Raw genomic sequence first — 13,018 nt, forward strand, 5'->3', positions numbered from 1 at the left:
CAAGCGCGCCCCTGTCCCTCATACCTCATACCCAGGAAACTGGGTCGCGCTTTGCTTTCCCTCATTTGCAGGCGCCTCTGTCTGCATCCAGGGAAGCGCCTCGCGTCCGATTCAACGGCGCAGAAAGGGAGCGCCCCGTGGAAACAAAAGGCGTGTCGAGCACATAAACCAGAAGAGCGCCATAAAACACGGCCGTTTTGCCACCGGGTGATTAAATGCTGCGTTCTAGCTATACCAGGGGACCGTTCCACGTTCCTACTGATTCGCTCACATACTGTATCGCTACAGTTATTTCAAAGAAAAGACAGAAGGCACACAGGCACACGAAAGTTCGAACAAGAAGGAAACTGGAGAATATGGTTTGGTATAACATACTCCCACGTTGTTTGTATTAGAGGAATTTAAGTAACAAAACAGAGTTGTCTGCATGGGACATTATTCTAATTTAAGATTTATATCCTCAAAACAGTTTTAACTTAACAGTATCACATAAGGGCCTTTGCCATGGATTTAATTATTTTCCACCAGCAGGATAATACAGAATAATAAAAATTATATCAAAATCCTCCCAAGCTCTGATGATTTTTTGTTAGATGGTTCGTTAAGCTCCAGGATTCTGCTGTCTTGATGGCCTTATCGTTTGATGCATATAGATCTTCTATGTTGCAAGGATTGGGCAGATTTCTGCAGACCAGGAGATGTTGTGGATCCTGCAAGCCACCACACTTACAGGAATCATCGTCAGTCATGAAGCCCCGCCGGCCAGAGTGGCCGAGCGGTTCTAGGCGCTACAGTCTGGAACCGCGCGACCGCTATGGTCGCAGGTTCGAATCCTGCCTCGGGCATGGATGTGTGTGATGTCTTTAGGTTAGTTAGGTTTAAGTAGTTCTAAGTTCTAGGGGACTGGTGACCTCAGAAGTTAAGTCCCATAGTGCTCAGAGCCATTTGAACCAGCCATGAAGCCCCTACTTTCTGAGATTCAGCTTGCATGTTACACCCCTGTCCTCAATCAGTTTAGTGCCTTCCATGTCACACATGGCAAATGAGAGAACCCACCACAGGTTCCTCTTTGATGTTCTTCCCAACGCTTTCAGATAATCAATTTCGCCAAAGATCTGTTTGGCGAGTTCCAGGTGTTGATATAACTGGTGGTATTGTGTGCATAAGTTCCTCCTTGACCTCAACCTAGATTTGTGGTTCATATCCAACCAGCGGTCGTCTGGGATCGATTTCCTGCGTTTTTTTTTCTTTATTTCTGCGACTGTTCTTCTGAGGATGCCATGTGGCTCTGTACCTCTAACACCATAAATTTTGGTGACAGGAGTTGGTCATAGGCAATCAGTCAGAATGCGTCCAGTCTCATTCAACACCCTTCCCTTCCTGAGGAAGATCCCAGCAGAGGGGTCGAAGCGTCGATCATTTTAGAAGAAATATGACACTGTCTAATAACCCAGAAGATTTTAACTTCACCCTTCCCACCTGTTTGGTATGTGCAGAACTTCTTCACACTGGAGCTGCGTCTCCTTTTGCAGATGTACAGAGGATGTTTGGCTCTAAACCCCAGGTGGTGCCAATAAGTTTATGGATGATGTTGTTTCAGGCAGACACTTTTAGCTTTGTGTCTTGGCAACGATCTTTAAATGTGAGATTAAGATCCAGCTTTACTCCCAGGTATTTTGGAGTATCGTAGTTTCGCCTAGCAGTACTTCAATTGTATGCATGGAAGTGTCTGTCTTGTCCCCCACAATCGTATTCATCTCTTGAGTGCGAGTGACAGAAAGGTTGAGAAATTTCTACTAGTGGAACTGAAAGAAAGCTACTGAATTACTCGCGAAAACGTAGAAAATTACACGAAACTGTTCTCATTATGGAACCTAAAATTATTCTCCAGTCTGATATATAAAACACTAACACAGACAAGGTAAAATTAACTTAGACTGGCGAGTTCAATTTATGAATAGAATGAGAAGAGAAATTCAAATGCAATTGAATAAAAACTGCATACTCAGCGGAACATGGACAGGAGAGAGAAAGGCACCCATCATATAAAAAATAAAATTAGTGATAGTTTAATGAAAGCCATAACAGCTATTTCACTGTCTCGTGCTGACACAAAGGGATAAATGTCTACATACTTTTGTCGCTATGCCATGGTACATTTAAAATGGGTCAAATGGCTCTGAGCACTATGGGACTTAACATCTGAGGTCATCAGTCCCCTAGAACTTAGAACTACTTAAACCTAACGTAACCTAAGGACATCACACACATCCATGCCCGAGGCAGGATTCGAACCTGCGACCGTAGCGGTCGCGCGGCTCTAGACTGAAGCGCCTAGAACCGCTCGGCCACAACGGCCGGCTACATTTAAAAGCCACAGCTTTACAATAACAGTTTCTTTTGTCATCGTGATACGTTCATTATGATGTCTACATGCCGTATATGCGTTCCTGTGAATACAAAATTCACAAATACACGTGTTGTCGGCGTAATGTAGGTTACAGAACAGCCGAAACCCTGACAAAGGAGCTGTGACTTCGAAACGTACATGACAGAGTAAAAGTGCCATAAGAACATTATATGGATTTTATGTCTGATTTCTGTAAATGACAGTGTTGCGAGCAAACACAAAAGGTTTGTTTGAAACTCTTCCAATAGTTCACAAACGCTGCCAACAATCTAGTACACAGTATACACGGGTTATGAGATGTACAATAACGCGAGGAAGAAAGTGAGCTGTGAGCCGATAACAACACGAGCCTTACGGCAGGATCAAAAAATGGTTCAAATGGCTCTGAGCACTATGGGACTCAACTGCTGTGGTCATCAGTCCCCTAGAACTTAGAACTAGTTAAACCTAACTAACCTAAGGACATCACACACATCTCCATGCCCGAGGCAGGATTCGAACCTGCGACCGTAGCAGTCGCACGGTTCCGGACTGCACGCCTAGAACCGCGAGACCACCGCGGCCGGCTACGGCAGGATCATAGAAATTCAGTCGCGTGTGTGATATTTATTTGCACGTGCGTTTCACTAAATATTTATGTAGTGCAGGCACAACGAGATTTTTTATTTTTTTTATTTGTGGAAGTATAACAGGTTCACACGCAAATGTAGTGGGGAATGTGTTATGCAGAAGGACAACAGGAATATCTGTTTTTAGCAAGCCATCTATGTACTAACCAACTGTTTACGAATTGTTGAATCTTGTACAAGAGTTAATTAAACCAGAGTACTTAACAGTCTAGACCCGGGTAGAAACTTCTGGCACACTGTATTATTCTGTAACAACTCTTGTGAGCCGGCCGCGGTGGCCGAGCGGTTCTAGGCGTGGAGTCCGGAGCCGCGCGACTGCTACGGTCGCAGGTTCGAATCCTGCCTTGGGCATGGATGTGTGTGCTGTCCTTAGGTTAGTTAGGTTTAAGTAGTTCTAAGTTCTAGGGGACTGATGACCTCAGCTGTTAAGTCCCATAGTGCTCAGAGCCATTTGAACCATTTGAACCAACTCTTGTGGCAACAGCATTTGTTTTCTACCTGTTTTCACATGGACAATAGTATCCATAAATTATATCTGTAGAAAAATGAGACGGCTTATAAAGCGATTTTCTTGTCTCATTGTTGCCCAACACAGTTGGTATTACGTCTGTCTCAGTTTTCATATCGACATGATGTTACAGACAGGCCTCCCTTTGTTCTGGTACTGAGAACATAGCAACGATAACAATGCGTCTCATGAAAAGTAAGTAGTAAAACTGAACCAGTTAACTGTTTTGTCATGATGGACATTTCACTGTATTATATCCGTTCTCGCTTTCCGGATTAGGGAAGCACGTAACGTGGATGTTATATATGACTGGAGATGCCAAAGAAGTTTTCCATTATGCAATACAAAACGAAGTGACGAGTATTATGGTGGCCTGTTTCTCACAATTTTATATGTACAATGGTAGCTATGTACAATGGTAGCTATTATTATCGGCAACTGAGAGTTTTTAAAAGGAAGAATTCTGTCTGTAAACTTTGGTAGCGCTAGTAACGAAACTGTTCACGAAAGTAGCTGTAAACCTGCTGAAAAGAGCGCCCAATATCTAGAGACAACGTGGGCTTGACTGTTGTTTGATCAAGAGCAATATCTTGCGACGAAGTCTGCTGTCCAATAGTTGCTATACTCCTAGGTAGGCGAGATCTGGAATCGAGAAACGAGACACCTGGGGCAGGTATGTTGAAGGCACACTCAACGCACAGATATTCTGTCCACTCTTGACTGAATTCTAGGTGAAGAGCATGTGCGAAGTAACAAGTCTAATGTCATTGCAGAGATTAACATACAGAAGCACCAGATTCTCTCAGTTCGCTGGATGGAGGCGATATCTGAACGTCTGCTGTTGGGGATGAAGAAGACAAGAGCTGGGATTGGAAGAATCGGCAAAGAAACAGAAACTGTGAACTTTCCTTGGGAGAGGATTCCTTGTTACTTTGTAGAAGAACAATGTAAAAGTTCACGTCGTTAAGACAACGTCGAATGGTGGACATGATCTTGTATATTTTAAGCCTGCTTAGCAGTTATCAAGTTTGTTTATAGATATCAGTACAGAATACTGATTGTATCTGTACATCTGTTCTCAAATGTAAACTATGTTGTAATTGCCTTGCAGTAACGCTGTTACTATTGGACTATTTGGATCCTGGTACAAATACATTAATAAATCCTAATTCGCTGTGTGAACATTGCACACTGACGTAGCAATTTCAGTATACTTTCGTTCTGTCTTTGTACACGTTCTGTGACTTCTGTTTATAAGAATGAGCATTTAATCACAACAGCGATTTTTTAAAGGTTATCCATCGAATGTCGTTAAGAAAAGATACTTCCAAAAAACAATCTATCGTTATTTTGGCATCTCTGCACATAAAACGTTTTGCGTGAGTTACACCAACAAGCAACTAGCACTTCGCAAAAAACGTATTTATAATGTGTTATATGTGTCCCTTTATGTAAGTCCGTTGTTATGTTCACGAAGCAGTAATTTAGTTATTACTCCAAAGAAGCGAACCTATTACATGAAATGCATCACGCTGTAGCCGTGTATCTGAACGGCGCTAGTGCTTTTATATGGTGGGCATAAAGATACGAAACGACCCCCTGGTGCTTCAGAGTTCAGGGCATGATACATGGTCTGCCGCAGAGGCCACGCCCCGTGACGTATGGCCCAACTAGTTGTTCGGCACTGGTCTGCGTGTTGCCATCCTCCCACTCCTCTCTCTCTCTCTCTCTCTCTCTCTCTCTCTCTCTCTCTCTCTCACACACACACACACACACTCGCCGATGTTACATGGGGCAGCCTAAGCGCCGGAGACAAAACGACCAGGGCGTGCGTGGAAACCGAGGTCAGTAGCTCTCCTCGCGCCACGGCACGTTCCACAGCGCAGCGGAGTGGCGCAGAGGTGACCTTAACAGTCGCAACCTGAAGCAACAGCAATTGCTTTTCGCCCAAGCTGCCTCATGGATTCCTAAACATCCGTGGGTGTTTTGCCGTGGTTCGCGAGCTTTAATAGATGTTGTGCCCCTCACCTTCCGCTCCGGCCAGCACCAATCAAAACACACAGTTACTTCCTACTTCCTCCCCCCTACCCGCGGCCGCCGTACCTCCATTCCACATTCAGTGAATGCGGCCGTGTAAAAGGAGACGGAATGACAGAAGGAAGGAAGAGGCAGCGTGCGCACTCGTAACGACTGACCGGTGCTGCCATCTGTGAGAGCGATGCTGTATTATGAATAGCTGTCAGGTCATCCGCTCGTCCTCTACGAAATGTGGAGGACGTGCTCGAAGAGCTCCGAACACTTAACATGTCTACGTATTGCAAGTGTGTATTAATGTTACGATGAAACTAGTTATACATTTATTCTGACTTCAATTGTGGTTTATGTTATTAATGTGGAAGAACGAGTGGGTGTGTTTGGTCTTCGATCCGATTGCACACTCACCTAAATTATCATCATTTTAATTTAATGACTATTATCAATTTCGCTTTAGATTTTCGATCGCAGTATCTGAGACATAGGAAAACTATGCGGCATGAAGAAACTCTTTTACCGCTTTTGTTGAACGAACCATAATAATTTTTGAGTGAAAATTGCTCAATCATATTACATTGACATCGTTTGTCGGCCTATACTTCGTAGCACAGAATTTGTTAAAAAGGCTTTAGGGCCGTTGACGACAAACTTTATAAATGGTACGCCTGTGCCATACAGACACCACGTACAACGTAAAAACTGGAACAGCCATAGCATTACCTCCAGTGGAAGTTTAAAATCTGTACTTAGTGTATGTGACTGCATGGTTATTAACATCGGTGGAGCTACAATTTTCTTGGAATTTGCTATTTGAAACTGACAAAGTTCGCCTTATAGTCGTTTCTACTATCTTGGATCACGTCCAAATCATAATCTATTTGCTATTTTGTCAAAAGTTGACATGGTGAGACCGTGGCTGTGTACAATTCATGTAGGTTGATTCTTACAAAGAAGAAGACAGCAACAAGCCACTATTAATAATGCTGTTTATTTAAGTAAATAGCGCCGTAACCGGTTTCGAACTGACAAGTTCATCAACAGGTGACTTTTCACAAGATACTCTTTACATAATCGCCAGTTTTCGATTTTCATTCTCCCACTGTAGCGAAATATTCTTGGCGTGTTGGTGCCATCGAAAATTGCGCGAAATTTTGTTGCAGAGTTGCAGGATTGTATTTTTGAAATATTGCAAAGTATATGCAGCACTTATATGTTTTGCATATCACCATATTGTGCAAAGCACCACACACACTCGCAAACACACCAAAAAGTATTTGCCACATGTGAAGTTGACTCAAAGATGGCGGTTTCACAAAAAAGTGGCAATTTTGTAAAGTGAATCTTGTGAACAGCTGTCTGTTGATGAACTTCTCAAATCGAAACCGGTTACGGCGCTATTTACTTAAATAAATAGCATTATTAATAGTGGCTGGTTGCTGTCTTCTTCTTTGTAACAAACAACCTATGTAATCTATTTGTTTCTCGTTCCTGTGTTCAGAATACTTTTTCATCCTCTCACCATGTTGCTGTTTCTCTTAGGTCTAAATTGTTCATGATATCTTATTTTTCTTCATGGTATCCTTGTAAACGTGGTAATTAATTCCTAACGAGAGTTTTTTTCAATAAGATTCTCTTTTAGACTTTTTAAAATTACTTTGGTCCAAGCTACTGAACTTTTCATTTCATTGTTTGGTTAGCTTGCCCGCAGTGATAGTTTCTCCAGGTGATGATCAAAGGAATGTATCCTAGCTGAAGCAGTACTTAAGATGTAAAATACGTACTAGTGGTGGGCGAAAACCCCTGAGTCCAGGCTAACAACTTGATGTTATTCTAGAGTTCCTGTACAGTCAAGGATTTCCTACGCTTTACACTTCACGACTTGAAGCTACAATACGGAAATTTCTAATCAGTACGCTTTTACTTAAACACATCCTGTTTGACGAAATTGTGAAGAATTTTGATGTTACTGAAATTATATTTATTGAGCTGCTTTTGGTGAGTAAGTATTGTGATTTGTTAAGTATTACTTGTTCGTTAGAAAAATCAGTGGCCACGACAGTTATGTTCACTCGTAGTTGCGCCCGTTACTAACGTCCGATGAAGATTAGGTGGACGACGTAAGAGCCTTTTCCTCTACGTACCATACATTTGTTTTCAAAAGCAAACAAATTTGGAGACCAGTTTCTGAGAGTTCTTCATCCACACTCGCGTGTTTCGTGACGGCAATGGAAACAGCACTACATTACTTTATTTTTAAGTACTTGTTTTAAGGCTGCCGTTGCACTATAATTTGAAGACTGATTCAGCAGATCGATCAATTCATCAGTAACTGGTGGCGGTAACATAACCAGCAGGCGCCATGCTAGGTGCTAATGCAAACACGTGTATGGTAAACAAATAACATTTCATGACTTCTTCAGTTCTGACAACTCTGAACTTACAAAGAGGTCAAATTTTGGATCTCAAATACTTCTAGAGTATTTTACTGACTATAAGACGCTACGAACTATAAGGCACACCTTATTTTTAAGCATTTTTTAAATAAAATTTTTAGCATTGTTATTATTAGCTTGCAAAGCCAGACGAAAAAATCTTAGTTTACAAAACTGAACAGACCTTTAAAATCCCTGAAAATCGTCATCTGAACTTTCTTCTTCTTCTTGTCCACTTCATATACAAGACAGTCTTCACTGCCATCGAGAGCGTGTTATGCTGCACGTCTTGAAAGATGTAACAATAATGTCTTCTCTCACTCTACACCACGACTATTTTATCCACTGACACACTTGTTTGATTGCACGTCGTTTTAAAGCTCTCTTTGGGATGAATTCATGTTGGGTTTCATCCTTCATCCATTTGTTCCATTCCTCTCTCATACAAACTTTAAATGGTTTATTTATGGGTCGACATCAAAAAGCTCCAGTTGCGAAGTAAGTCCTCCCAGAATAACACAGGCGCTGTATTTCCCTATCTCAATTTCTCATTCACAGAATACTTCAAGTACCTCATAAACTGATGTAGCACAAGAAGAGAACTCTTCTTCAATAAAGAACCTTCTCTCTCACATTGTGTTAATCCATAATTACAATACTATCTTGCGGTATTTTAGAAGGTTTTGATCGCTGAATTAAGTGTAGTACCGTCAGCACGACTTGAAAGGACGACAGTGCAGTAATTCTCTTTCACGTCCACTTGTTTTTATAGTTACAGTTTTAGCCGTTTCATGGCAACAGTTCTGTTGCTCGGCACATCAAATGTCAGAAGAGTTTCGTCCATATTCGCTATTTGGCTTAGATTCACACTTGTTTTCTTTCAATATTGAATAATAAAGCGATGGAAAGATAATATTTTCTCTTCATACTCTTGTGGCATTTACTGAGATCTTTTGGTTTTGGTTCGCATGCTAAATCCATGACGTCTCATAAACCTGTAGCACCAACCAACTTCCACCCTTAAAGTCTGCTAAGTTCCACTGTAGCGCTAGCTTACGAGCGTGTGTTTGAATCATTCTTCTACGAATTCCAATGTCGTTTTGACGGGGTCCTTTAATACATTTCAATAGTCATTTTCTGTTTGCACATTAGTCGTCCTCATTTTTTTCAGTTCTTCTTTACTAGCTCGCCAATCGCGAATGGATTTTTTCCTCTGGGTGGAGGACCGAAATTCCGTCGAGCTGCTGTTTCCATGTTCTTCGGCATATGCAGTTACTTTCAATTTATAGCCCTCATCATATGAATACATTTTGTTTTCCATGACGAAACTAGCTCCTAACAAAAATATTGTACTGTTACCGATAACACAAATTACTTTCAATTCCAGCAGTTCAGTGGCACCGTAGACTGCAATGACGCATCATAGATCATAGGCTAGACAGTGTTTGTGATGGATGGCTGGTTGCGAATGAGAAAGAGAGAGAGAGAGAGAGAGAGAGAGAGAGAGAGAGAGAGTTGGTAAGCTTATGTATTCCCCACAACTCACGTCCGTCGCATCGGTGCATTGCTGCTGCCAGTTGAATCCAGTGTTGCCAGATAGAGCTAGATTTACTGCGGCGTGGAGTATATGACCATTTTTGTTTTAAATCAAACAAATATTTTTATATTAACTTCGAGTATGAGGCGCACCTGAATTTTGGAGGCGATTTTTCGAAGAAAAAAGTGCCTCTTATAATTCACAAAATACATTCCTGAGTTGCTGCTGAAGTTCCTACAAATTCTTTTGTCGTTCGAACACATGTTCCAGGAATGTCGGTATTATAGGCGTTAACAGTCCAATGTATGAGCTGTGCAAACAAATTTTTAAATCAAATCTGCACTTTCTCTGTAAAATCTGAAAACTACGAAAAGTCAGCAATCGGACCAGCCCAATGCTTGAGATTTGCTTTGCAATTGTTTATACAAACGACGAAATCTTTTTTTCCACGAAGCTATTTCGGAACATTAGTGTCGTCGTAAGTGGGGTGATTTTTTTTCTTAATTTAGTTGTAAATCGAGCATCAGGTTGTGCTACAAGTACGAATATAAATACTGCATTTTGAAGTTCAGTGGTCAAACTTGTGCGCTCTGTACATTAAAAGAAATATGCGCCGTAAATTTGTGACCCATCTACAAGACAGGAATATGTGTATGATGAGCAGGAGAACGGTACAAACTATGACAAGCTATCTACAAAAAACCTAACCGTACAGTGGTTAAGACCGTAATATAAAATATGACATCACTGATGATGTCACAGATGTACTGAAAAAGTTTGGTGAAATGTAACGTAAGATACTGCGGTTTATTAAATATTTTTTTTAAGTAAAAAACTATTAACGCCTATATTCAAAATGTAAAATAGCGGTGAATATACATTAGAAAGCATCATCAGCTGTAGTTATGCCATGACATGCATTCATAAATAGCAAGGCAATGGCAATACATAGTTTAAAAATATTACCGCGAGCAAGCCAGTTTGTGGGTCGTAATCCCGCAGGATGTCGGTAATAAAGGAAAATGGCTTGTTGCATGCCACTTGATGCAACTTTTGCTCACGGAGCTGGCCATTTTCGTTTATGGTCGTCTTTTAAACTGCATACCGTCATTGTATTTCCATTCACGAACGTGTTTCTTTGCATGATTACAGCTAATGATGATTTCCTATGCATAATCACGGTTGTTTTATGTTTTGAACGTTCTGAAGATGGTTGCAGATAACAACTGACACTAGTTATCGTACTTTAATTGTAACAGAAATGCGGACAAGGGCTTAAAAGTATTTAACTTCAAAAATTTTTATTTAATAAGCTACCCTAAGGCCGCTGACTCCTTCCTGAAAGTCTCAGGCTTCGCTAAGATTTTGTGGTTTGCATATACTTGCGGAACCCAAATCCCATGATATGTCTTGCAATGAGGGCTGCTGTTAGAGCTTCAAGACTCAAAGGATGATTTTTTGCTTGCATACGAATGTCAGGGGCTGTTAGTTTACTGCAACCAACTTGTGTGAAAGTACAAACGCTATCACAAAAATGTAGCCATATATTCTAGTTCACCTCAAATTTACAAAACGGTCGTTGATCTCGTCCTAGCTCATAACCAATCACAAACGTACTCTTTCCTATATCCTTCTGGCAGCTTGGCGAATTCTTGGTGTTCCAGTTTGAAGAGTTCTTCAGCCGTACTTGCACCGAGTGTTTACTTACAGAAACAACACAGTAACATTGGTCACTTTCAGGGGTTAAATCAAAACCAGCAAGAAATTTGTAGCTTTTTGTCGTTAACTAATCGGGAAAGTTTTACCAGCATTCCAGGATACCGTCATAGCGAGCGAGGTGGTCAACACAGTGGGCCGGCCGAAGTGGCTGTGCGGTTCTAGGCTCTGCAGTCTGGAACCGTGAGACCGCTACGGTCGCAGGTTCGAATCCTGCCTCGTGCATGGATGTGTGTGATATCCTTAGGTTAGTTAGGTTTAACTAGTTCTAAGTTCTAGGGGACTAATGACCTGAGAAGTTGAGTCCCATAGTGCTCAGAGCCATTTGAACCAACACAGTGGACGCGCTTTCTGGAACATGGCGATTCGAAAGTCCGTGCAGCCATCCAGATTAAGGTTTTCCGTAAATCGCTTAAGTGATACGACAGGCTGGTCCCTTTGAAAAGGAAACGGCTGATTCCTTTCCGCCTCTGACTTCCAATCCGAGTCTTCTTTTCAAACACATCTGTTTCTTCAAACACGCATTCTTCCATGTTCCACTTGCCCATGAGCGCTCGTTCGAACAAAACCGATACAGTGAAAGTAATTCTGTCCTAGACAGAACGAGATTTTCGGTTTGCAATTGGTACATCCTTGTCTCCAAAGGGTCTCCTTCATGTTTCATTGTTATACTGGATCGTTATAGCATTATAGCTGCTTCATTAGCGTCTTCAAGCCTGCAGTTGTCCCGTATCCCTCGGCACGATCTGAATGATTCTGTTGTGCAAGCACAGGAGCCATTTTCCGAACCATAGAGCCGCTGTCAGGACTAAATAAAAGTGGCACCACAAACTGCAAGACATCTTTCTTCCACTTCATTTCTTCATGTGGCTCACAGACTTATGCAAGACTTTCTGACTCCGCTTGGGCCGCTTGAGTGTTAGAAGTGTTAACTGTAACGTAGATGACCGCAACGGCCACATCTGTAACGTGGCATTCTCTTTCTCTGCAACAAATCTTTGCGTCAACTGGTGAACGACAGTGAAAGTGATAGGAAACTTTGGCTGTAGACTGTTGTGATTCATCTACCTGGAACAACAATGTTGTGAATGAAAATTCTATGAAGCTTGCTGGCCGCGGTGGTCTAGCGGTTCTAGGCGCTCGGTCCGGAACCGCGCGACTGCTACGGTCGCAGGTTCGAATCCTGCCTCGGGCATGGCTGTGTATGATGTCCTTAGGTTAGTTAGGTTTAAGTAGTTCTAAGTCTAGGGGACTGATTACCTCAGATGTTAAGTCCCATAGTGCTCAGAGCCATTTGAGCCATTTTTTCTATGAAGCTTCCTAAGTGGGGCCACAAATATTACCGTTTCCTCCGACAGGTAGCTACAACAATGTTTTAATATTGCGCCTGTGAGTTATGTACTTTACAAACATTGTGTAGTCATTGAATTTCTCACTGCGCAGAAAGAAACTGTGGGGAATATTCATGAACGTTTGTGTGAAGTCTATGGAGAATCTACAATCGACAGAGAACAGCTGGTTGCAGGGCACAGAGCGTGAGGCCAACACAAGGCGGTTCGGCGGAGTTCCTTGATTTGCATCGAGCGGGGAGACCGTCTACAGCTGTCACACCCGACATGTGCCGCCGTTCTCATTCGCTCCTGCTGTCAATCAGCTAAGGAAGTGTGGATGAAATTTCCCGCTCTCCTGGATACTCAGAAGTGTGTGGAAGATGTGCTCCGTGCTGTCTTACGGTGGAAAACAAATCTCATT

Source organism: Schistocerca americana, chromosome 6, assembly GCF_021461395.2.
Source record: "Schistocerca americana isolate TAMUIC-IGC-003095 chromosome 6, iqSchAmer2.1, whole genome shotgun sequence".
In the NCBI taxonomy this organism is placed as follows: domain Eukaryota; kingdom Metazoa; phylum Arthropoda; class Insecta; order Orthoptera; family Acrididae; genus Schistocerca; species Schistocerca americana.